Source organism: Oncorhynchus mykiss, chromosome 9, assembly GCF_057628025.1.
Source record: "Oncorhynchus mykiss isolate SJ-2025 chromosome 9, ASM5762802v1, whole genome shotgun sequence".
NCBI classification, from domain to species: domain Eukaryota; kingdom Metazoa; phylum Chordata; class Actinopteri; order Salmoniformes; family Salmonidae; genus Oncorhynchus; species Oncorhynchus mykiss.
The window spans coordinates 20461845-20488972 of NC_143030.1; the positions used below are offsets into that span (position 1 = coordinate 20461845).

Here is a 27128-nt window from a genome sequence, read left to right on the forward strand (position 1 = left end):
TCTGCTAGCGTGTGTGGGGCCTCCCTCCCCCTCATCCCTCCCTTATCCCTCCCTCCCTCGCGCCGCCTCGCTATTAAAAGCCTAGGGGGAAGATATTTCAGGCGCTCCGTTTTTAGCTTCCAGGGAGACGGAAATAAAGACAACACCGAGCCACGCTGACACTCCCCCTCTACTCATCTGTGTGTACGCGTGTGTGAGTGGGATAACGACACCCTAGACAGACACACACACACACTAATGCCATGTAAAGAGAGACTAGGAGATCACACACAGCTCAGACTGGTTTACACATTCCCACAGACACATAGAAAGACACACACACAGCTCATTCTGAAAGACTTTTGACATTTTGTTGCATTACATTCTTATTCTAATATGGATTAAATAGTTTTTTCCCCTCAATCTACACACACTAATCCATAATGACAAAGCAAAAATGTTATTTTTTTTAAAGTTTGCAAATGTATAAAAAAAACTGAAATATCACATTTACATAAGTACTCAGACTCTTTACTCAGTACTTTGTTGAATCACTTTTGGCAGCGATCAAAGCCTCAAGTATTTTGGGGTATGACGTTACAAGCTTGGCACACCTGTATTTGGGGAGTTTCTTCTATTTTTCTCTGCAGATCCTCTCAAGCTCTGTCTGGTTGGACGGGGAGCGTTGCTGCACAGTTATTTTCAGGTCTCTACAGACATCTTCGATCGGGTTCAAGTCCGGGCTCTGGCTGGGCCACTCAAGGACATTCAGAGACTTGTCCCGAAGCCACTCCTGCGTTGTCTTGGCTGTATGCTTAGGGTCGTTGTCCTGTTGTAAGGTGAACCTTGCTCTGGAGCAGGTTTTCATCAACGATCTCTCTATACTTTTCTCCGTTCATCTTTCCCTCAATCTCACAGTCCCTGCCGCTGAAAAACATCCCCACAGCATGATGCCACCACCATGCTTCACCGTAGGGATGGTAACAGGTTTCCTCCAGACGTGACACTTGGCATTCAGGCCAAAGAGCTCAATCTTGGTTTCATCAGACCATAGAATCTTGTTTCTCATGGCCAGAGTCTTTTAGGTGCCTTTTGGCAAACTCCAAGCAGGCTGTCATGTGCCTTTTACTGATGCGTGGCTTCCGTCTTGCACCTCTACCATAAAGGCCTGACTGGTGGAGTGCTGCAGAGATGGTTGCCCTTCTGGAAGGTTCTCCCATCTCCACCGAGGAACTCTGTAGCTCTGTCAGAATGACCATCGGGTTCTTGGTCAACTCCCTGACCAAAACCCTTCTCCCCCGATTACTTTGTTTGGCCGGGCGGCCAGCTCTAGGAAGAGTTTTGGGGGTTCCAAACTTCTTCCATTTAAGAATGATGGAGGCCACGGTGTTCTTGGGGACCATCAATGCTGCAGAAATGATTTGGTACCTTTACTCAGATCTGTGCCTCAACACAGTCTCGCAGCTCTATGGACAATTATTTTGACAGGTGGACTCCAATCAAGTTGTAGAAACATCTCAAGGATCATCAATGTAAACAGGATGCACCTGAGCCCAATTTCGAGTCTCATAAAGGGTCTGAATACTTATGTAAATAAGGTATGTTTTTTTACTTTTAATACATTTTTCAAAAGGAAAACATAATTTAATCAATTTTAGAATAAGTCTAACGTCACAAAATGTGGAAAAAGTCAAGGGGTCGGAATACTTTCCGAATGCACTGTATACACAAGCAACACACACACACACAGTTACCTTTCAGAATAGCACCTAATTCAAGATCCTCTGTCTCGTCAAGTCTCAGCTTCTACAGCCAATCATCTCTGGGATCTCTTCAGCCCTGGACCAATCAGAAGAAAGAGTCAGATTTAATATCAAGATCGCAACATCTGTTCACACACAATCCCAATTAGCCAATAGCTGTATGTATCAGACAATAGGGCTGTTCCATGTCATTTCAGAAAGCCATCTCAGATTCTTCTGAAATCCTTTGTTGTTAGAAACAGATGAGATAAGCGTTCCGGAAACTTACTTTTGTTGAAATACAATTTGATCTGAGAAATGAAGCTAATTGATTTGACCCAAATTGGCCATTGTAATGTATACGATTCAATTCATATTCAATAATTATAGTACCTAATATGCGATATGGATCAAACTTTTTTCTAACACTAAGCATGTTTCCATCCACAGTTTTTATGCATATTAGGTATTAACATGGTACATATTAATATCATACCGTATAAAAAAAACAGCTGTGATGAAAACAAATATTGATATAACAACCATCATATGGAAGTAAACTTGGAGTCACGTGATGATATGGTGTGTGGTCCTCCCACTACGACTCGGGGAAACCATGCAGTTTATTAGGCTACAGATGAAATAACTTCTGATGAAAGTGCACGGTGATCTTGATGCTCCTTTCCAATAAATATAGTTTCCTATTCTGGTCTGAAATGGGATGTTAGGTACTATATTTATTGATTATTATATGAATAAATTAAAATAGCCAACTTGGGTGCAATCAATTAGCGTAATTTCTCCGAAATCTAATTCTAAAGAAATATGTTTCCGGAATGCTTATCGTATCGGTTTCTACATACAGAAACTATTTCAGAACAATCTGAGATGGTGGGTGTTGAAATCCTCTTTCTGGTGCTTTATTGGGTGGAATGACCCAATAGCTGTACTCATATTATTACATCAGACAGCGTCGGTAGACTTCTCCAGAACGGATCTGAGAAACCAGACCTGTCCAACACTGCATTTATCAGTCAGAGTCAGGAGACAGACATACTAATATCTAAAGTCCCTGTCTGTCTAACCTCCTCTCTCTGTCTCGCTCTCTCCCACGGTTACTAAGAACATGGAGACATCACCCCTCCTCTCTTCTCCCCTGCTTCGACTCCCTAGTCGACACGGCGGGTGTGTGGAAACCCAGGGAGGGCAGGAGGGGAAAGGGTGAATCAGCAGGGGACCGACAACACAAAGCGAGAGGGGGCTCACAGACACACACACACAATGGTGAGAATAACTGTGTTAGAGGCACAAGGGCTGTTGCTACATAAACAACAGTAGCCTCTCACAGGAAGAGGTCGGCACGTTAAGTCAACTATCACACGTGAAACTGTAGCGCAGCAACAAGAGGGAGGGAGGGAGAGAGAGAACGGGGGGGAAGAGGAGAGAGTAGAGGCACAGAGAGACCGATGAGGGAAAGAGAGAAAAGGAGAGAGGAAAAGGAAACTAACAAACGTGCAGCATGGGGAACTGAACACTGGGGATGGGTGAGAAACAAACGTCGGATAATATTAGGAAGCTAAGACAAGCTTTCTCAGGTTATATAGAGAGACAGACAACTGATTATATCTGTCAGTACGCTGTGTGTGTGTGTGGGTGTGTGTGGCGATACGCTGCATCCGGGGTGTCACAGCACAGGGAACCCCCCCGGTGAGTGAGTCAGCGCCACGCCCAGCGGTCGGTGGAAAGGGCTTACCCCAAACCTAACACTTCACCCCCTTCCCCCTCCCACTGGGACGCCACTTACGGTCAGGTGACCGGGGGTGTTGCTAGTGACAGCGTGACGTCTCAGGGAATTTCTCAGGTGCCGTCATCGGTGGTTAGTGAACCGGTGTTATGGTGAAACATGTAGATAGCCATAAACCCCGACCTGCCTAACACAGGAATCGCCAGAGCACCATACCATGATAAAATTACAGTGGGGCTTATTAGTCACTTTTAGATGCTGCGTTCTCTTGTGGTGTTGCCGATTTCCCCAATTGGGTAAGGGGAATTCCAACTAACTACAATGAAGTTACCACACAGACCGCAGAATCTCACCAGCAGAATTAACATTGCAACTAAGAATATTGTGCAACATAACGAATGTTCGAATTCCCACTGTAGCCCCTGTATGTCACCTGGGTAACAGTGAAACTCTCATGACGACAGACGTTAAAGACCTGTTCCAGTCAACACCTCCGTCACCACGGTTACGGCATCACATACCTGGCTACCACTCTGGTAGAGAGAGGCTAGGGCCATGCCATCATCATCATCATCATGCTAAACGTTCCTAACCATAACTACCAAAACATGACTCAAGACTCACATCTCTAATATACACAGAGTAAACAAAACATTATGAACATCTGCTCTTTGCCTCATAGACTTCACCTGGATTCACCTGGTCAGTCTATGATCACTCATTGGTGTCACTTGTTAAATCCCCTTCAAGTCAGTGTAGATGAAGGGGAGGAGACAGGTTAAAGAAGGATTTTTAAGCCTTGAGACATGGATCGTGTATGTGTGTCATTCAGAGGATGAATGGACAAGACAAAAGATATCAGTGCCTTTGAACGGGATATAGTAGTAGGTGCCAGGCGTACCGGTTTATGTCAAGAACTGCAACGCTGCTGGGTTTTTCACACTCAACATTTTCCTGTGTGTATCAAGAATGGTCCACCACCTAAAGGACATCCAGCCAACTTGACAACTGTGAGAAACATTGGAGTCAATATACTCTTAATGTTTGGTACACTCGGTGTACTCATCTTTGAATAGTAGTGTACTACTATGGCTGACCCTGTAAAACAACACATTTCACTGCACATATTCGGTGTATATGGAAATAAAACTATTTTTGTAAAAAATTAAAAAAGAAGTATACTATGATAAGCCACTAGAAGTCAACTACCACTGTTCCAAAGCTAAATACAAACATTCAGTCAGCATTCAGTCAACATTCAGTCAGCCACCAAATGACTCCAGTAATGAGACAAACAGAGAACTCCCCTGCCAGCCTCATAGTGGTTTGGTCCAGAGCCAGACAAGCGACGTAGAAGGGCTCAGTTAAACATAGATAACAGACTACGAACACACACAGAGACAGCGAGTGAGAGAGACAGAGAGAGCGCAGGAGAGAGATAAAGGATGACGTAAAGATGACGACCTACAGACACTAGTTCCTGACAGGCCGAGAGATAAGTGATTGATTTGATAAGAAAGCGAGAGAGAGAGAAAGAAGGTTCCGGCGTGTCTGGCGAGTTCGAGAGATGAGGGAGGCGAAAGGCCTGTGGGTTTCTCTCCACACTGGTCCATTACATACCTGGCCCCAAAAAGGGATTGAGTTTAAGGAAACACACACACACACACACACCGCCGGGAACACACAGCCTGCCTGCGTCCGTTCCGTTGCCAGGCTCCCACAGCGTGTGTTTGTTTGTGTGTGTGCGTGCGTGTGTGATGCAGGCTAGTTCGTCACCAACGCAGCCAAGCATTTCCCACACACACTACCGCCTACACAAACCGGGAGAGCACCAATATGGTCAAACACACACAGAGAACATCCTACAGCGGCTATTTATGGTTAGTAGAGAACAGAGGTAACTCTTCCTCCACACTAACTATAGTACTGCTGCTCTGTCTCTTTAGGTCTAGCTGTTTGGCCTTCTAAAACGGACGACCTCTCACCTTTTTACTGTCACATCCCAACAATAAGGGTAGACAACGCAGGCTGAGAGAACCGGAGCGAGAGAGAAGGCTGAAATATGTTCCTATCCCCCATTCTGTTGGAGAATGTGGATTTTCATCCTGGCTGGAGTGAAGCTGAACATGTGTGGTTTCTGAAAAGTCGGTCCAAGTCGCAGAGTACACTCAGGAGGAAAGCCATGCCCAACACCCCTCTCTCCCTCTCTGGATCCTCGAACATGACTTTTACTGACAGACGTGGTGAAATGGTCTGATATTTACATTCTCGTACATGTACAAGGCTGAAAGTCTAGTGTGGTATTTTGGCAGCCTGCTGGTTTACGCAGGTTGAGGAGATGGAAACAGCAAGAGCTGTTTTATCTAACTGCCATCGCACCTGTGCTTGTAACAACTGTCAGTGTGTGTGTGTGTGTGTGTGTGTGTGGATGCCTTGAGGAGGGCAGAGGGCATCAGTAGTAGTTTCCTGCGGAACAGAAGCGGTGTGTGCGCGTGTGGACAAAATAAGAACGTGTAAATATGTGACTGAGTGAGAGTAAACCTGAGTCAATACAAAACCATTAACAGGGTTTCACCTCTAAAACCCTTGAATCCAAGTCAGACAGGCATGACGTCATCCTGTCATCCACGTGTTTTAACCAAAGACACAGGCTCTAAATCAGATGTTAAAACAAACGGAACCGAGGCATTTGAACGTTAGCGGACCATAAACAAGGCTGAAGGCAGCTTCTCTTCTTCTTGATTGTCCACTAATAAAGTTTGAGGGGGCTGACTGACGCGTGTGGGGGTAGGGTAAGGTTATTTCCAGTCAGTCACTCAAGCAGATGTCCTCAACATCTCTTTCGCAAAACAAGACTTCACAAGAAGGGGTGACGTTCTTCTTTTCGCGTTTTCCAGAAACAGCATGACTCCAAGCGGGAGATAGTCAGTCAGACCAAGAGCCCATGCCTTCGTCTGAGCACTCACACACAGATGTGCGTGCCAGTGTGTGTGAGCATGTGAAGCAGTGACTCACTATACGAATGTCTGTGAGAGACCGAAAACTGTATATGTGACTATATAGAAATATGTTGTGACATTTGTGCCGCCGAAATCTGAACGACCATAAGCGTGTGTTTACGTTCACTATCGACAATAACACTTGATCAAACTCACTCACTTTCCCAGTCCTTCACTTAAAAAAAACCACAACCTGCCTGCCTTTTCCCCGAACACGGCGGCTCGGCGGCTCACATCACAGGGAAACGGCGTCACACACGACACCCTGCTTTCTCTGTATGAGGGTACCAGAAGGGGACAGAACAGCCCAAAGTCCCCCCTCCCCCAGCCAGTGTCTTCAGTACTACCCATGGCCTCACTTCCCAGAATCTAGAGCAAGACAGACACAAACAAACAAGTCAGCACCCTGATTAGTTCCCCCAAAAACACACACAGACCACAACAGAGCTGAGACTCTGTTTCCTAGACAACGGTTGCCGTGGTATCGGTGGCGTCGCGGCAGACGGTTATTAAGGTGGAGAGAGAGATACAGAAAGAGAGAAAGTACTTTCTCAAGAGAGATTGACTTTCTCCACTATTCTCTATTCCCTAGTACAGATTGAACATTCTCTATTCCCTAGTACAGATTGAACATTCTCTATTTCCTAGTACAGATTGAACATTCTCTATTCCCTAGTACAGATTGAACATTCTCTATTCCCTAGTACAGATTGAACATTCTCTATTCCCTAGTACAGATTGAACATTCTCTATTTCCTAGTACAGGTTGAACATTCTCTATTTCCTAGTACAGGTTGAACATTCTCCATTCCAAGAACATTAACATTAAGGTCAACCTGTAGTACTGGCAGGTTATTTAAAAGGGACCACGTGCAATTAAAAACATACATTTCAGACAGTGAAATATGATGCGTGCACCCGAGTTAGCTAAGAGCAGCTACTTTTCATCATCAGCCCCTCATTTTCAATCTGACCATCAACACACTCCCATCTGAGAGTGTGTGCGCCAATCGGGACAAAGCAGAGCAGAGAACATTATTGACGGTAGTCCAAGAGGGTTCAGGCCCTCTTGGACTGAACCCCCCCCCCCCCACACACACACACACACACAGGCAGAGATAGGAGTGGGAGTCTGTTGAGAATCAGGTTGTCCTTTATGTTCCTTCCAAGAGCTGGAGGTCTGCGATCATGTCTCCACTGAACAACAACAAGGACAACCTGACCCTCGACACACTTCGACCCCTATCTGAGCGCGTGTGTGTGCCTGCCTATCGGGACCGAGCAGAGAACATGACTGTCGGTAGTCAAAGCCAGATGAGGTACAGCTACCGTCCAGTCCGGTGTTCATATTATAGTTGGTAGGTAATAATTACACAGCTCTAGTTCTCTGAACAGACATAAAGCAGTGATAATGATGCATTTCTGTTGTTACGGCAGACTGAACTGTGTGTTCATATAGCCCAAAGAACACTGGACTGTTCGTTTACCGATTGTCCTCACCTCTCTCTCTTTGTTGTTCTAATACTCACATCTCTTTCCTCTCCCTTTCAAACACTCATTCTTGGCCTCTCTCTCTCTCAGGGGTTGGAGTGAAGTAGTCACTGGGGTGACAGAGGAGAAAACACTACATTCCTTCCCTGTGTGTGTTGTGGTGTGTTAGTCATACACACACACACACACACGTTTATACACCTCCCTTTCACCTCTGCATCATCGGTGGCACTTTGCCAGGGATAACGAAGCTAAAGAATAGTCACAGATCCCACGAGGGAGCTTTCATGACACACACAGAGACGGTTCTGGAATTTCATAACAGGAACACATATGGCTCTAGAGCAGTAGAACGCAAAGACAGAAACACAGAACTACCTCGCCGACAGAGTCAACACACACGGTGTGGTACACCAGCCAGTCGGTCTCCATAGAGTCACAACTAGAGGCCTCAACACTGCTAGGTGGAATTCCACACAGAGCTGCCTGAGCTTTACCCCAGTAATTCCTAGCACCTCCTCCTCCTCCTCTCACCCACCCTGCTTCTTTGCTCTCCTATCAATACACTTGCTCTTATTCTAAATGGACCTCTAGGCCCTACTCTCTATAATCCACTCCTGTATATTTGAAAGGATTGGATAGGTGGAAGTAATCAGCCGAAAAGGTTGCCTGATAATATGTTGGACTGTTATCAAAATGGCCGGCTAGATGTTTGAGATAGGACAGAAGTTCATGTTATTGTTTGCAGCATGACAAATGCTGTGCTCCACTTCCTTGTTGAAGAAATTACACCTTTCGTTTCAGGTAGAGTAAAACAAGGCTTTTAGTGTCTGACATCATCGAGTTAGTTCCCCTTGCCTCTGACCCAAGTAACCACCCACACACACACACACACAATATGAAAGTTTGTTTTTTCACGGGCGCAATACAATGAAAATAATGTCAGAGGGCCTGAGACAACATGAGATGTTCACACGATACACCGACACACTGACCCCATTTCATCACAACCTCCCTCAACAACCGAGGAAGTGTTAGGTGACTAAGAAATGTAAACTAGCCTACTGACCCACATTACTCATGCCACAAACACCTCCTACACAACCGCCACTCATCCCCTACACACACAAGCCACACCTGTTTCTACAACCAATCTCACACCCACACCACCTGTCAATTATGTAAGATACACCATCCTCAAAACACCATGGGCCAAACATCTTCATCCAACACCTATACACACACACTTACACTTTCTATAGCCCTGCTTATTCCCCTTTCATCAGTGTTGACTCGAGTTGAGCCTTAATATGTAACTTTTCGGGAAACCCGACAAAATTCATATATCATTTTTGCTACCTGGAAATAGCGGAGCGATTTCTGCATAGTGCATCTTTAAAAAATATTCAGACAAATATTTGGTGTGTGTACAACTTTAACGGTACACGTTCGTCATAGATGTAGTAGAATGGGCGGCGATTGTTCATTCACTCGCATTTAGATCACGGGATGGGACACATGGGGGCGGGTGATTCAAACCAGAGCAAGAAGCAGTCACTTGGCTACTATTCAGCCAAGAAACTGGAGCTGTATGATAGGAGAAAAAAAGGAGAATATATTTTCGTAAGCAGCTTTCAACCTGTCCTAACTTTACAGCTCGGGACTTCAAAGAGTCCCAAACAAGAAACACGCCACTCGTTTCCATGTCTATCGCCTTGATTGATCGGAAGTGGGGTTCAAAGGGTTTCACCGACCCCATGCCAGCACACGCTGGTCCTTGGAACAAGGCTCGGTTTATAACGGCCCATAAAATGCATAGCGCCGAGTCGAGTTCTTGCACGAACGATTTTATTTTTTTATCCGGTCAAATGATCATGAATACAGTCAATAACAGGCTAACTTTCCAACCGTGTTTCAATTGCTTGTTCTGTGCTATTTATCTTCCCCGAAGGCTCTTCCAGACAGAAAGGGCTATTTTGAGACACAGTGAGTGACACACCAAAACCAGACCAAAAACACCACCCTCCCCCCGTGGACGATGCAAATGACTTCCTTTCAATTCGACTCTTTGTGTGCGAGAGGAAGGTCTGACTTGGGGCAATACATTCGCTTTATAAGGCAGCTTGCCTACCTCCCTCTGTCTGCCCATCCCCACTCAACACTTCCCCAGTCAGCCCTCCCACAAACAAAGGCCCGGAGGAGGGGGGAGATCTTTACACAAGCAATTTCTTTCTCCCCCCTATTCTCCCTCCATATATTCCTCGTATCTGTCCCACAAACACACGTGGGATGCTGCTATGTTTCTGAAGTGCCTCCCTCTTTCTACTGTCAAAATAAATTCACCAAAACAATCGCACAAGCATCAAGAGAATAGACTATGGCCTTGTTGTAATTTACGCATTCAACCGATTATGTTGACTGTTTGTCATTACAAATTAGCTAAAATGGGAATTATAATAGGCGACGTATTCCCCATGTAATATACTTGATACAAACGACAAGAGATAACAAGGCAGCGTGAGCAAACAAGTCTTCCGGTTTCATCTATTAACTATTAAATGTTGTACACTAACGTTACCAGGCTGAATACCAGCTCCTCGACCCCGTCGCTAAATGTCACTTTCTGAACGCGCTCTCTTGTAATCGACATGAACAAACAAGCCGAAGAGAAAACGACGAAAAGCCCAAAGTAGATATTTCCACATTACTAAAGTTTTACTGATTTTTATTTTATTTTTAAACTCGTCCTACAAGATCTCAAGTAAAAACGGCCAATGGCAACATGTTTCTCTGTGTACATTAGACAAACGGCGGCGCAAGATAAAAAGTTACATTTGACATTCGAATAGTATTGCAACAGAATGTAACCAGCTCGTAATAAAAGACGTTCACAATGTAACACACAAGCTATAAAGATATTCACAATGTAACACTGTAGTAATAAATATATATTCACGTACTGCTGTCTGGAGTAGTAGAAATTCTTGAGAATATTTCCAAAACAAACGAGCTTTTTTTCACTAGTAAAAATATTTCAGTGTGTAACACTGTAGTCCGTATTTGCGGAGTTTCCTGAATCCAGGCAGTAGTCGGAGCTGTATCTGCAAGTTTCTCTCTCTGTGCAGCTGAATTCCAGCGACTCAGACAACTGACTCAGACAAATGTAACATAGTTCACTTAGTCTCACTCGCTTCCTTTCGAAGCTCTTGTAAACTTGTATCACTTGACGCCCAACTAATGTCACTCTGTCTGGCTTTGAAATCCTAGCTTCAGTCGACAAGCGAGATACTCTTTTTTATTATTCCGTTTGTTTTCTCCCTGCCTTCTATCTTTTTTACAGTCCTCGTCTTCTTCTTCTTCTCTCTCTCTCTCTCTCTCTGTGTCGACATAAGGCAATTAGGTTGCGCTGAGTCGAACTGTGTTTTAAAGGGACAAGTCTCTTGGCTCGGTGCTCAACTATGATGCTATCGCTACAGATTCACACACCAACCCACTGGCTGCGTCTTCCACACACAGACACGATACGCCCCTCCTGCGCCCTGCTCTGTCCGTTCGCTCGCTGACGTCACCACACCGTCCCCGGAATTCCCTGACAGAGCAAACTGGCATCGAATACCGAGAGACTCACTCTAGCCGCGACTACCGGGGCGTGTTCCTCTGCCTCTGTGTGTGTGTGTGTGTGTGTGTTTTTTTTAAGGTGGGCTGCTTCGTGACTGACCTACCGGTTGATCACCCGGACAGCTTTTCCGTCTGACTGCCTATTTTTGGACGATGTACTATCCTGACATCACAGCTATTAAAGCATTTATCCTGCTGTAGTCTAAAATGATCCCGTGTTGATCTAAGGGCAGTAATACCATCTATAATTGATATCCTGCCCGATAATATAATATAATAGCAAAGACTAGAATAGATTACAAATACAGAATAATATGAAAATATCTCATACCCTGTTATAAACCTTTTATAACACCAATAATATCAATGGTTAATTATAATAACTGATAATATTAATGAATATTGATGAGTCAATGTACTGTCCCTGCCTTAACATTTTTCCACAATACACTATATATACAAAACTATGTGGACACGCCTTCAAATTTGTGGATTCGGCTATTTCTGCCACACCGGTTGCTGACAGGTGTATAAAATCAGGCACACAGCCATGCAATCCCCATAGAAAAACATTGGCAGTAGAATGGCCTTACTGGAGAGCTCACTGACTTTCAATGTGGCACCGTCATAGGATGCCACCTTTCCAACAAGTCAGTTCGTCACATTTCTGCCCTGCTAGAGCTGCCCAGGTCAACTGTAAGTGCTGTTGTTGTGGAAACGTCTAGGAGCAACAACGGTTCAGCCACAAAGTGGTAGAACACAAAAGCTCACAGAACACTACCTGCCCCAATGCATAGTGCCAACTGTAAAGTTTTGTTGAGGAGGAATAATGATATGGGGCTGTTTTTCATGGTTCGGGCTAGGCCCCTTATTTTCATTGAAGGACAAATCTTAACATTACAGCATACAATGACATTCTAGACGATTCTGTCCTTCCAACTTTGTGGCAACAGTTTGGGGAAGGCCCTTTCCTGTTTCCACATGACAATGCCCCTGTGCACAAAGCGAGGTCCATACAGAAATGGTTTGTTGAGAACGGTGTGAAAGAATTTGACTGGCATGCACAGAGCCCTGACCTCAACCCCATGGAACACCTTTGGGAGGAATTGGAACATCGACTGCGAGCCAGGCCTAATCACCCAACATCAGTGCCCGACCTCACTAATGCTCTTGCAGCTGAATGGAAGCAAATCCCCACAGCAATGTTATTACATTTAGTGGAAAGCCATCCCAGAATAATGGAGGCTGTTATAGCAGCAAAGTGGGGACCAACTCCATATTAATGCCCATGATTTTAAAAATGAGATGTTTGACAAGCAGGTGTCCACATACTATTGGTCATGTTGTGTACATGTGGAACATGGGATATAATGCGGTTGATCAACCCCCAACTCTGTTCTGTACCAGGTTTGTGGCTCTCTGGGGACGGAAATGGCTGGGCACTTCAATCCCCCCAGGACTCACCAACGTGGGTACTATAATAATGCCAAACACATGGTCTGTTATTAAAGGCAGCATGTGTCACACACACACACACACACACACACACACACACACACACACACACACACACACACACACACACACACACACACACACACACACACACACACACACACACAGACAGTATATTTAGATCCACCACCTCAGCAGGATAGGAGTGTGTCATTGATGATTCTCCCACAGAAACAAAATCAGGGACACACACACAACATGAGTTTGAACTGCCTGTTCCCGTTACCGATAGTAAATTACATCGTGACCTCACAAGGAGATATTCTCTGGCACAATGAACATACAAGGTGTCTTTCCTCTCCCCCAGACAAGACAGGACAAGACACACACGCACACGCACACACACACACATACCCACACATACACACACATACAAGTACGCACATTGAGAGAACACACACAGAACCACACTAGAGAAAGACTTAAGACATAGCAGTACATGGTATTCACATGTAATTGAGAATGAGAATGAATGTTCATTCAATGTTCCGTATTGCATGACTGTCTGAAAGCGAACAGTAGAATGGAGTCTTTAAGTCAATGTGAGAGTGCTCTATGTCAATGTGAGAATGTTCTCTGTCAATGTAAGAGTGCTATATGTCAATGTGAACATGTTCTATATCAATGTGAGAGTGCTCTATGTCAATGTGAGAGTGCTCTATGTCAATGTGAGAGTGCTCTATGTCAATGTGAGAGTGTTCTCTGTCAATGTGAGAGTGCTATATGTCAATGTGAACATGTTCTATATCAATGTGAGAGTGCTCTATGTCAATGTGAGAGTGCTCTATGTCAATGTGAGAGTGCTGTATGTCAATGTTAGAGTGCTCTATGCCAATGTGTGTGTGTTCTATGTCAATGTGAGAGTGCTCTATGTCAATGTGAGAGTGTGTGTTTGATTATAAATCTTGTAATGACGAGTCAAAAACAAAGTGATGGAGTGTGTTCAGAGCAATGCATTATAGAGAGATATATATTGCTTAGTGTATTCAGTCTTTATACTCTGCTATCCTATGCATGTGTGTTTGAGTGGGTATGAACTACATAGCTTTCAGTCATCAATGTACTTTATACTCAGGGGCTGTGTGTGTGTGTGTGTGTGTGTGTATCGTGGGGGGGTTACGGGCTGAAGCAGTGTGTGTGGTACACTTGAGTCCCACCCCGGCCACATCAATCAACAGCCTCTTCTTGTTCCCCCCAGCAAATGTAAAATAGACCCAGTAAGCAAAATCAATACATATTTTCCAGACATTAAAGTTAGGTTCTGAATGAAAGGTGAAAATACATATTTTCCGGACGTTTAAAATACGTATTTCCGGATGTTGAAAATGTTTATTTTCGGGACGTTGAAATCAGGTACATTTTCGGTTCTGAATGAAAGTTGAAAAGACGTTGTGTTTGGACCAAATCAAGGCTGGTCTTGACCAGATCTGAACCAAACATAGGTGTTTATGATTTTTTGCATATGCCACTGGTTGATAGAAATTCTCATCGTTTAGGGAAAGAATTATGTGAGGTTTTATGTGTTGTTGGAGGTGCCTTTTGGTCAGTTTAGCTAAGAAAACGCCTCCGTATTGTGTACAGTATGTGTGTGTGTGATGGGGGGGGGGGGGGGGGGGGGGGGGATGTGAAGTAGTGTATATATCTTTCTGTTGAGTAGTAGAATCCCCCTTCCTCTCCCACAGTGGGGGCACAGTCCTTAAGGATGTGTGTTTGTGATTGTGTGACTGTGTGTGTGTGTACGGAGGGTAATTACAGTGACTGGGCCTACTGTAATGAGAGGAGAGGGACTGAGAGAGAGAGAGAGAGAAGCGCTGCGGGGAGAGTGGAGAGAGTTCAGTTCTCATACTGCAGATATATATAGCATCCCTCTCATGGGTACAAGTCAAAAAGATTCCTGTCATTCCTACTTCACACAAACACATCTACTGTATACAGTGCAGGCTCAAGTGACGCCCACACACACACACTGGAAAAATACATTGAAGAGTGACTACCCCTAAAAACCAACCAATCCCTTGGAAAACAGTGTATGTGGCATCAAACATGTATTCTAGTGTCAAAACTGACTACAAAGTGAAAATAGGATCATTTTGGTGATAAAGTCAGTCTTGTCTAAAACAGAGTTTGGGACCTCAGCGCGTCACAACGAGTAAATGAAGGTTGGGTTTGGATTACAACTATGTCAACAAATCATGCCCCCTTTTGCCAAGCTCCACGTGCAAATCGCCCCTCCGCTCACTTTGCTTCCCTTCATTGAATGTGGGCTCCGTTGTTTCATCACCCCAAACAAACACGCTCAAAGAATCGCGGCCGTTTGAGACTGAAAAGCCCTATAAGGATTGAGCATGCAATGCATGATTCCAGCAGGATGCACAGCCAACAACTATGGTTTACATGCCCTGCCGAAGGACCCTATCACACGGAATAGGTGGTTGGACTTCGTTGGTCCCCAGTGGTGGTGAGTATACTGGTAGCTAGACTATAGACCCCTTGATATTTATCTGGTTATGTATATTTTGATAATCATTATCACTATCATCGCTAGCATAGCATAGTCACTTTTATAATGTTTAAATACTGCTTTACTCATCTCATATGTATATACTGTATTCTATTCTACTGTATTTTAGTCAATGCCATTCCGACATTGCTCGTCCTAATATTTATATATTTCTTAACTCCATTCTTTTACTTTAGCGTGTGTATTGTTGAGAATTGTTAGGAACACAAGCATTACGCTCCACCCGCAATAACATCTGACAAATACCAAATATGTGTATGTGACCAAAATTGTTTTATTGTGATTTGATGTTACAAACTACTACAAACTAGCTAGCTAATTACCTAACTCGTTGGCTAGCTAGCTAATGTTAGCCTACCTCAATACAAATCGGATTTGGCTTGGAAACACAATAACATTTCAACAGAAGGCAAATTATTAGTAGGAAAACCGTTTGTCAAGATTGTGATGTCGCCAGATTGACTAGATGCAGTATAACTTTAGACAGCTAACTAAGTTTGAGGGGACCACAGTATTTGATTGAAGAGACGACCGTAAAGTTGTTTCCTACAAATGATTTGTCTACTTTAGCAATGTAATAGTATTTCCATGGCTCTCTAAGGTAGTGGAATTTAGACAAAACAGTCACATTAGTCTCCGAGGTGCAACCCATATCTAGGGCACAAACCACACCAGCCCAGGGCATCCATGTCTGGCTTCTTCACCTGCGGGATCGTCTGAGACCAGCCACCCGGACAAATGCTCACCTTTGATGACCACTGGCATGCTGGAGAAGTGTGCTCTTCACGGATGAATCCCTGTTTCAACTGTACCGGGCAGATGGCAGACAGCATGTATGGCGTTGTGTGGGCGAGCGGTTTGCTGATGTCAACGTTGTGAACCGAGTGCCCCATGGTGGCGGTGAGGTTATGGTATGGACAGGTATAAGCTAAGGACAATGAACATAATTGCATTTTATCGATGGCAATTTGAATGCACAGAGATACCGTGACGAGATCCTGAGGCCCATTGCCGTGCCATTCATCCTCCACCATCACCTCATGTTTCAGCATGATAATGTACAGCCCCATGTCGCAAGGATCTGTACACAATTCCTGGAAGCTGGAAATATCCCAGTTCTTCCATGGCCTGCATACTCACCAGACATATCACCCATTGAGCATGTTTGGGATGCTCTGGATCGACGTGTACGAGGCAAATGGGGGTTACACCAGGTACTGACTGGTTTTCTGATCCATGCGCCTACCTTTATTTTAAGGTATCTATGACCAACAGATGTGTATATGTATTCACAGTCATGTGAAATCCATAGATTAGGGCCTAATGGATTTATTTAAATGGACTGATTTCCTAATATGAACTGTAATTCAGTAAAATCTTTGAAATTGTTGCGTCCTGCGTTTATACTGTATTTTTGTTCAGTGTATATCATCACCCTGTCACAGGCCCTCCCAGTCAACACCGCATCATAAGATTGTCTGCTGCAGTTGTTGGAGAGATGTCTAGGTTGCAGCTGAACATGCAGCAGAGAGAAGACCAGCAAGGGGGCCTCATCAGTATCATCTAGACATGCCCTCACTGTGAGCGTTCCCATGAATGGAACAGTCAGCGACATGTTGACAAGAATCCGGCCAGCAACCTTCACCTGTCAGCTGCAAAAGCTTTCACAGACTCATAATTTATACACATACAGAAGGCAAACACACTTCATTACTTTGAGAACCAAATTGTGAAACATAATTTACAGTTGAAGTCGGGAGTTTAAAACCCATTTTTCAACCACTCCACACATTTCTTGTTAATTAACAAACTAGAGCTTTAGCAAGTTGGTGAGGACATCTACTTTGTGCAGGACACAAGTAATATTTCCAACAATTGTTTACAGACAGATTATTTCACTTATCACTTATTTCACTTATCACTGTATCACAATTCCAGTGGGTCAGAAGTTTACATACACTAAGTTGACTGTGCATTTAAACAGCTTGGAGAATTCCAGAAAATTATGTCATGGCTTTAGAAGCTTCTGATAGGCTACTTGACATCATTTGAGTCATGGCCGTTTTCTCAAAAGTGAGGTTACAAGTTGATCAACTTTCAAGGCAGAATGACTTTCCCATTGTTCCTCAACTGCAGTGCATGATACACCATGAGGGGTGTATCCTATGTAAAAAAGCACCATATGGTCACGTTTCATGATATCTGAAATGAAATAGAAAGGGGAACGCAGTGATCAGGTTGAGAATGCAATCAGTGCTCTGTATGTGTGTGTGTGTGTGTGTGTTTGTGTGACCGACCAGTATCTTTGATGAAGGGCCAGGAGGTGATCTACGACTGCCATGCCCATCAATGGGGCGCTGACAGAGACCTTACCTCTAGCCTCACCTCTTGCCCGCTCACCAACACTCGTCCATGGGGAGACTGTCTTGTAAATAGTACCTGTCTGTGGGTCAGATATATTATCAGTCCTGACTGGTAATAGAACAGTGTGTGTGTGTGTTCACAGAAACATGTATGGAGCCAGCACATGGAGACTTGCAAGATGATGTGATGAAGTCCAGACTGTCGCGCGGGCTTGATACTGATGTCTCTGAATGGAGAGAGACCTGACACTCTGTACTGATGTCTCTGAATGGAGAGAGACCTGACACTCTGTACTGATGTCTCTGAATGGAGAGAGACCTGACACTCTGTACTGATGTCTCTGAATGGAGAGAGACCTGACACTCTGTACTGATGTCTCTGAATGGAGAGAGACCTGACACTCTGTACTGATGTCTCTGAATGGAGAGAGACCTGACACTCTGTACTGATGTCTCTGAATGGAGAGAGACCTGGCACTCTGTACTGATGTCTCTGAATGGAGAGAGACCTGGCACTCTGTACTGATGTCTCTGAATGGAGAGAGACCTGACACTCTGTACTGATGTCTCTAAATGGAGAGAGACCTGACACTCTGTACTGATGTCTCTGAATGGAGAGAGACCTGACACTCTGTACTGATGTCTCTGAATGGAGAGAGACCTGGCACTCTGTACTGATGTCTCTGAATGGAGAGAGACCTGACACTCTGTACTGATGTCTCTGAATGGAGAGAGACCTGGCACTCTGTACTGATGTCTCTGAATGGAGAGAGACCTGACACTCTGTACTGATGTCTCTGAATGGAGAGAGACCTGACACTCTGTACTGATGTCTCTGAATGGAGAGAGACCTGGCACTCTGTACTGATGTCTCTGAATGGAGAGAGACCTGGCACTCTGTACTGATGTCTCTGAATGGAGAGAGACCTGGCACTCTGTACAGATTTTTTTACCAGACACAAATTTACTCATGTTGTCTTTGTTTATTTATTGAATTGAATGGTATCATTCAATACACGGAGGGAAAAACCCTGTGTATTCTGCACCAGGATCAGGGTACGTCTGTTGTATATGGGACAGCGCACAGGAAGGAATGAGCCATGGTAACCCCGTTACCACCAGACAAAATGCTGAATGGCACCGTGTCTGTAACGGCTGGGAATGACAATGAAAGGTGCACATTGTTATATTGACATAACACTGCTTCTATGGTATTAAGTAAAGCGCCGTTTATCCTACATGGCCCCGTTACGAAACGCTTCGTTTCGAATATCTACATCAAATCAGCCTGTAGTTGTTGAAGTCCACCTGCGGGAGGTTTTGTTTGTGGTGACTGAGTGGGGGAAGACAAGGTTCTGACAGATGTATGTGTCTTGGTGGTGGGAAGGATACACCCAAGAAACACCAACTGTCACGGCCGTCGTTGGAAGGAGACCAAGGTGCAGCGAGGTGAGCGTACATTTACTTTTATTTATATAAAATGTCGCCAACAAAACAACCATGAAGCTTACAGGGCAATAGTGCCACTAACAAAGATAACTACCCACACTGAAAGGAGGGAAAAAGGGCTACCTAAGTATGATTCCCAATCAGAGACAACGATAGACAGCTGTCCCTGATTGAGAACCATACCCGGCCAAAACAAAGAAATAAAGAAACATAGAAAACAAAAAATAGAATGCCCACCCCACATCACATCACACCCTGACCTAACCAAATAGAGAAATAACATGGCTCTCTAAGGTCAGGGCGTGACACCAACATCAAACCACATCCCCAAGCCATCTCACATTTGGCTTCTGTCATGGCTGCCAGGAAAAATGAGGCCAAATCAGAGGATGCAGCTTCCCTTTCAAATAACATTAATTCAGAACGCTACATTAGTGGAAAGAAATAAAGAAAGAGAGAAAAAGAGAAAGAAAGAAAGAAAGAGAGAAAGAAAGAAATAGAGAAAGAAAGAGAGAGAGAGAAAGAAAGAAAGAGAGCGAAAGAAAGAGAGAAAGAAAGAAAGAAAGAAAGAGAGAGAGAGAGAGAAAGAGAGACAGATAGAGAGAGAAAGAAAGAAAGAGAGAGAGAGAGAAAGACAGAGAGAGAGATAAAGAAAGAAAGAGAAAGACAGAGAGAGAGAGAGAGAGAGATAGAGGGAGTGTGTGTAGTTACAGTAGTAGGATGTGTCATTGCTGCAGGCAGTGCCTCTCAGCCTCCACTCTGTGTGGACAGGGAGAATAACAGACACGATCATCACCCACTACTCCACACACAGTCCTGACTCAGACCATGTCGCTACAAGTCCAGTCAATCTTACTCCACACACACACAGTGACACATCATCATTAACCACAAGGAGAAACGATCGACTCACACCCATCATTACACAAGCCTCACTCATTATCATTTCTCTCTCTCTCTCTCTCTCTCTCTCTCTCTCTCTCTCTCTCTCTCTCTCTCTCTCTCTCTCTCTCTCTCTCTCTCCCCCTCTCTCTCCCAGTCTCTCTCTCCTAGTCTCTCTCAGTCACTATCTCTCCTCTCTCTCTCATTATCATAAATCTCTCTCTCTCTCCCAGTCTCTCTCTCCTAGTCTCTCTCCTCTCTCTCTAATTATCATACATTTCTCTCTCTATCTCTCTCTCTCTCTCTCTCCCAGTCTCTCCCTCTCCCAGTCTCTCCCTCTCCCAGGCTCTCCCAGTCGCTCTCTCTCCCAGGCTCTCCCAGTCTCTCTCTCTCCTAGTCTCTCTCTCCTAGTCTCTCTCAGTCCCAGTCTCTCTCTCTCTCTCTCTCTCTCTCTCTCTCTCTCTCTCGCTCTCTCTCCCAGTCTCTCTCTCTCCCAGGCGCTCCCTTTCCCAGGCTCTCCCAGTCGCTCTCACCCAGTCTCCTAGTCTCTCACTCCCAGTCTCTGTCTCCTAGTTTCTCTTTCTCCCATTCTCTTTCTCCCAGTCTCTCTCTCTCCCAGGCCCTCTCTCTCCCAGGCTCTCCCAGTCGCTCTCTCTCCCAGGCTCTCCCAGTCTCTCTCTCTCCCAGTCTCTCCCAGTCTCTCTCACCCAGTCTCCTAGTCTCTCACTCCCTGTCTCTGTCTCCTAGTTTCTCTTTCTCCCATTCTCTTTCTCCCAGTCTCTCTCTCTCCCAGGCCCTCTCTCTCCCAGGCTCTCCCAGTAGCTCTCTCTCCCAGGCTCTCCCAGTCTCTCTCTCTCCCAGTCTCTCCCAGTCTCTCTCACCCAGTCTCCTAGTCTCTCACTCCCAGTCTCTGTCTCCCAGTTTCTCTTTCTCCCAGTCTCTTTCTCACAGTCTCTCTATCTCCCAGGCTCTCCCTCTCCCAGGCTCTCACTCTCCCAGGCTCTCACTCTCCCAATATCTTTCTTCCAGTCTCTCTCTATCCCAGGCTCTCACTCTCCCAGGCTCTCATTCTCCCAGGCTCTCACTCTCCCAGTCTCTCTCTATCCCAGTCTCTCTCTCTCACACTCCCAGTCTCCCTCTCCCTCTTTCACAATGTCTCTCTCTCCACATGTGTGTGTAAGAGAGAGAGCTTGAGACCAGGAGAGAGAGAGAGAGTGAAGTGTGTGTGTGTGTATGTATATGTGTAACAGACACAGTGAAAGTAAAAACCATCAGAGCAGTAGAGGCTTACCTGTATCACACATCTTCAGCCTGGTCAGTGGCAGGGACGTTGTAGAGCTTCAGTTGACCAACATATTACCATACCTCTGTCTCTCTGTCTGTCTGTCTGTCTCTCTGTCTGTCTGTCTGTCTGTCTGCGCCTCCTGGAAAACAGAACATGGTCGACAACACGGTCAGTCTAGGTTTGGGGTCAAAAAGCGCTCAACATTTTAGTAAGTGGTTACAACATGGCTGGCATGTCATTCTACGGTGGAATGGTAACACAACAAACATTGCAGTCTGGGGTTCACAAACGGTCAACATTTTAGTCTGCGGTCAAAACATGGTTAACTTGTCACTCTGTGGTTCATAAAGCCACAGTGTGAATTCGCCCAAACATGCAGCACTGCCTTGGCTGGTGCTGTGGCCATCTGTGTCTGTGTGTGGCATGTGCTGCCTGTTCCCGAGTGACTCAGAGTGTTACCCCAGAGTCATGTGAACAAGAACAGGTGGCACTCTGGTACACCTCTTCCCACACACATACACACCGGTTTGCATGCCCTTTCCTGACATGAGGTTGTGGTTTACACCGAGTACACTCAACCTAAATGTCATGTACTCTACTCACTCCTACTCCCTACATGAACTGTTCTCATCTCCTCCCTACCCTGTCTGTCCTCCCTCCAACTCTCCTCCTCCTATTCTCCTCTCCACCTCTCCTCCTCCTCTCCACTTCTCCTCCTCCTGTTCTCCCCACCTCTCCTCCTCCTGTTCTCGCCACCTCTCCTCCTCCTGTTCTCCCCACCTCTCCTCCTCCTGTTCTCCCCACCTCTCCTCCTCCTGTCCTTCCTCCTGTTCTCCTCTCCACCTCTCCTCCTCCTGTTCTCCTCTCCACCTCTCCTCCTCCTGTTCTCCCCACCTCTCCTCCTCCTGTCCTTCCTCCTGTTCTCCTCTCCACCTCTCCTCCTCCTCCTGTTCTCCTCTCCACCCTCCTCCTCCTGTTCTCCCCACCTCTGCTCCTCCTGTCCTCCCTCCAACTCCTCCTCCTATTCTCCTCTCCACCTCTCCTCCTCCTGTTCTCCTCTCCATCTCTCCTCCTCCTGTTCTCCTCTCCACCTCTTCTCCTCCTGTTAACCTCTCCACCTCTCCTCCTCCTGTTCTCCTCTACCTCTCCTCCTCCTGTTCTCCTCTCCACCTCTCCTCCTCCTGTTCTCCCCACCTCTCCTCCTCCTGTTCTACTCTCCACCTCTCCTCCCTCCACCTCTCCCCCTCCTGTTCTCCTCTCCTCTTCTCCTCCTGTACTCCTCTCTTCATCTTGTTCTCCTCTCTTCCTCCTGTTCTCCTCTCCTCCTCCAGTTCTCCTCTCCTCCTCCTGTTCTCCTCTCCACCCTCCTCCTCCTGTTCTCCCCACCTCTGCTCCTCCTGTCCTCCCTCCAACTCTCCTCCTCCTATTCTCCTCTCCACCTCTCCTCCTCCTGTTCTCCTCTCCACCTCTCCTCCTCCTGTTAACCTCTCCACCTCTCCTCCTCCTGTTCTTCTCTCCACCTCTCCTCCTCCTGTTCTCCTCTCCACCTCTCCTCCTCCTGTTCTCCTCTCCACTTCTCCTCCTCCTGTTCTCCCCACCTCTCCTCCTCCTGTTCTCCCCACCTCTCCTCCTCCTGTTCTCCCCACTTCTCCTCCTCCTGTCCTTCCTCCTGTTCTCCTCTCCACCTCTCCTCCTCCTGTTCTGCCCACCTCTCCTCCTCCTGTCCTTCCTCCTGTTCTCCTCTCCACCTCTCCTCCTCCTGTTCTCCTCTCCACCCTCCTCCTCCTGTTCTCCCCACCTCTGCTCCTCCTGTCCTCCCTCCAACTCTCCTCCTCCTATTCTCCTCTCCACCTCTCCTCCTCATGTTCTCCTCTCCACCTCTCCTCCTCCTGTTTACCTCTCCACCTCTCCTCCTCCTGTTCTCCCCACCTCTCCTCCTCCTGTCCTTCCTCCTGTTCTCCTCTCCACCTCTCCTCCTCCTGTTCTCCCCACCTCTCCTCCTCCTGTCCTTCCTCCTGTTCTCCTTTCCACCTCTCCTCCTCCTGTTCTCCTCTCCTCCTCCAGTTCTCCTCTCCTCCTCCTGTTCTCCTCTCCACCCTCCTCCTCCTGTTCTCCCCACCTCTGCTCCTCCTGTCCTCCCTCCAACTCTCCTCCCCCTATTCTCCTCTCCACCTCTCCTCCTCCTGTTCTCCTCTCCACCTCTCCTCCTCCTGTTCTCCTCTCCACCTCTCCTCCTCCTGTTCTCCTCTCCACCTCTCCTCCTCCTGTTCTCCTCTCCACTTCTCCTCCTCCTGTTCTCCCCACCTCTCCTCCTCCTGTTCTCCCCACCTCTCCTCCTCCTCTTCTCCCCACTTCTCCTCCTCCTGTCCTTCCTCCTGTTCTCCTCTCTACCTCTCCTCCTCCTGTTCTCCCCACCTCTCCTCCTCCTGTCCTTCCTCCTGTTCTCCTCTCCACCTCTCCTCCTCCTCCTGTTCTCCTCTCCACCCTCCTCCTCCTGTTCTCCCCACCTCTGCTCCTCCTGTCCTCCCTCCAACTCTCCTCCTCCTATTCTCCTCTCCACCTCTCCTCCTCCTGTTCTCCTCTCCATCTCTCCTCCTCCTGTTCTCCTCTCCACCTCTTCTCCTCCTGTTAACCTCTCCACCTCTCCTCCTCCTGTTCTCCTCTCCACCTCTCCTCCTCCTGTTCTCCTCTCCACCTCTCCTCCTCCTGTTCTCCCCACCTCTCCTCCTCCTGTTCTACTCTCCACCTCTCCTCCCTCCACCTCTCCCCCTCCTGTTCTCCTCTCCTCTTCTCCTCCTGTACTCCTCTCTTCCTCCTGTTCTCCTCTCCTCCTCCTCTTGTTCTCCTCTCTTCCTCCTGTTCTCCTCTCCTCCTCCAGTTCTCCTCTCTTCCTCTTGTTCTCCTCTCCTCCTCCTGTTCTCCTCCTCTTCTCCTCCGGTTCTCCTCTCCTCCTCTTGTTCTCCTGTCCTCCTCCTGTTCTCCTCTCCTCCACTTCCCCTCTCATCCTCCTGTTCTCCTCTCCTCCTCTTCTCCTCTCCTCCTCCTGTTCTCCTCTCCTCCCCCTGTTCTCCTCTCTTCCTCCTGTTCTCCTCTCTTCCTCCTGTTCTCCTCTCCTCCTCCGGTTCTCCTCTCCTCCTCATCTCCTCCTCCTGTTCTCCTCTCCTTCTCCTGTTCTCCTCTCTTCCTCCTGTTCTCCTCTCTTCCTCCTGTTCTCTTCTCCTCCTCCGGTTCTCCTCTCCTCCTCCTGTTCTCCTCTCTTCCTCCTATTCTCCTCTCCTCCTCATCTCCTCTCCTCCTCCTGTTCTCCTCTCTTCCTCCTGTTCTCCTCTCCTCCTCCTGTTCTCCTCTCCTCCTGTTCTCCTCTCCTCCTCCTGTTCTCCTCTCTTCCTCCTGTTCTCCTCTCCTCCTCCGGTTCTCCTCTCCTCCTCATCTCCTCCTCCTGTTCTCCTCTCTTCCTCCTGTTCTCCTCTCTTCCTCCTGGTCTCCTCTCCTCCTCCGGTTCTCCTCTCCTCCTCCTGTTCTCCTCTCCTCCTCCTGTTTTCCTCTCCTCCTCCGGTTCTCCTCTCCTCCTCTTGTTCTCCTCTCCTCTTCTCCTCTTGTCCTCCTCTTCTCCTCTCTTCCTCCTGTTCTCCTCTCTTCCTGTTCTCCTCTATTCCTGTTCTCCTCTCTTCCTGTTCTCCTCTCCTCCTGTTCACCTCTCCTCCTCCTGTTTTCCTCTCCTCCTCCGGTTCTCCTCTCCTCCTCTTGTTCTCCTCTCCTCTTCTCCTCTAGTCCTCCTGTTCTCCTCTCTTCCTCCTGTTCTCCTCTCTTCCTGTTCTCCTCTCTTCCTGTTCTCCTCTCCTCCTGTTCACCTCTCCTCCTCCTCTTCTCCTCTCCTCCTCCTGTTCTCTCCTCCTCCTGTTCTCCTCTCCTCCTCCTCTTCTCCTCCTGTTCTCCTCTCCTCTTCCTGTTTTCCTCTCCTCCTCTTGTTCTCCTCTCCTCCTCCTGTTCTCCTCTCCTCTTCGTGTTCTCCTCTCATCCTCCTGTTCTCCTCTTGTTCTCCTCTCTTTCTCTTGTTCTCCTCTACTCTGCCGGTTCTCCTCTCCTCCTCTTGTTCTCCTCTCCATCTCTTGTTCTCCTCTCCTCCTCCTCTTCTCCTCTCCTCCTCCTGTTCTCCTCTCCACCTCTCCTCCTCCTGTTCTCCTCTCCACTTCTCCTCCTCCTGTTCTCCCCACCTCTCCTCCTCCTGTTCTCCCCACCTCTCCTCCTCCTGTTCTCCCCACTTCTCCTCCTCCTGTCCTTCCTCCTGTTCTCCTCTCCACCTCTCCTCCTCCTGTTCTCCCCACCTCTCCTCCTCCTGTCCTTCCTCCTGTTCTCCTCTCCACCTCTCCTCCTCCTGTTCTCCTCTCCACCCTCCTCCTCCTGTTCTCCCCACCTCTGCTCCTCCTTTCCTCCCTCCAACTCTCCTCCTCCTATTCTCCTCTCCACCTCTCCTCCTCATGTTCTCCTCTCCACCTCTCCTCCTCCTGTTAACCTCTCCACCTCTCCTCCTCCTGTTCTCCCCACCTCTCCTCCTCCTGTCCTTCCTCCTGTTCTCCTCTCCACCTCTCCTCCTCCTGTTCTCCCCACCTCTCCTCCTCCTGTCCTTCCTCCTGTTCTCCTCTCCACCTCTCCTCCTCCTGTTCTCCTCTCCTCCTCCTGTTCTCCTCTCCACCCTCCTCCTCCTGTTCTCCCCACCTCTGCTCCTCCTGTCCTCCCTCCAACTCTCCTCCTCCTATTCTCCTCTCCACCTCTCCTCCTCCTGTTCTCCTCTCCACCTCTCCTCCTCCTGTTCTCCTCTCCACCTCTCCTCCTCCTGTTCTCCTCTCCACCTCTCCTCCTCCTGTTCTCCTCTCCACTTCTCCTCCTCCTGTTCTCCCCACCTCTCCTCCTCCTGTTCTCCCCACCTCTCCTCCTCCTGTTCTCCCCACTTCTCCTCCTCCTGTCCTTCCTCCTGTTCTCCTCTCCACCTCTCCTCCTCCTGTTCTCCCCACCTCTCCTCCTCCTGTCCTTCCTCCTGTTCTCCTCTCCACCTCTCCTCCTCCTCCTGTTCTCCTCTCCACCCTCCTCCTCCTGTTCTCCCCACCTCTGCTCCTCCTGTCCTCCCTCCAACTCTCCTCCTCCTATTCTCCTCTCCACCTCTCCTCCTCCTGTTCTCCTCTCCACCTCTTCTCCTCCTGTTAACCTCTCCACCTCTCCTCCTCCTGTTCTCCTCTCCACCTCTCCTCCTCCTGTTCTCCTCTCCACCTCTCCTCCTCCTGTTCTCCCCACCTCTCCTCCTCCTGTTCTACTCTCCACCTCTCCTCCCTCCACCTCTCCCCCTCCTGTTCTCCTCTCCTCTTCTCCTCCTGTACTCCTCTCTTCCTCCTGTTCTCCTCTCCTCCTCCTCTTGTTCTCCTCTCTTCCTCCTGTTCTCCTCTCCTCCTCCAGTTCTCCTCTCCTCCTCTTGTTCTCCTCTCCTCCTCCTGTTCTCCTCCTCTTCTCCTCCGGTTCTCCTCTCCTCCTCTTGTTCTCCTGTCCTC

General features: G+C 47.3%; 1 protein-coding gene across 2 annotated transcripts in view; it reads right to left on the reverse strand.

Annotated features, from left to right (window-relative positions):
- Positions 1 to 27128, reverse strand: part of LOC110532943 (uncharacterized) — a 255747-nt gene that overhangs the window by 17636 nt on the left and 210983 nt on the right. The window contains exons 2-3 of one of the 2 annotated variants that reach the window (XM_036987492.2): positions 21595 to 21727; positions 1734 to 1818 (exon numbers count right to left, since the gene is read on the reverse strand). The gene's annotated coding sequence lies outside the window, so the exon portion shown is untranslated. Of the gene's footprint in view, positions 1 to 1733; positions 1819 to 10915; positions 11502 to 21594; positions 21728 to 27128 lie in introns of those variants that run through there. The other variant, XM_036987491.2, reaches the window with a different exon arrangement.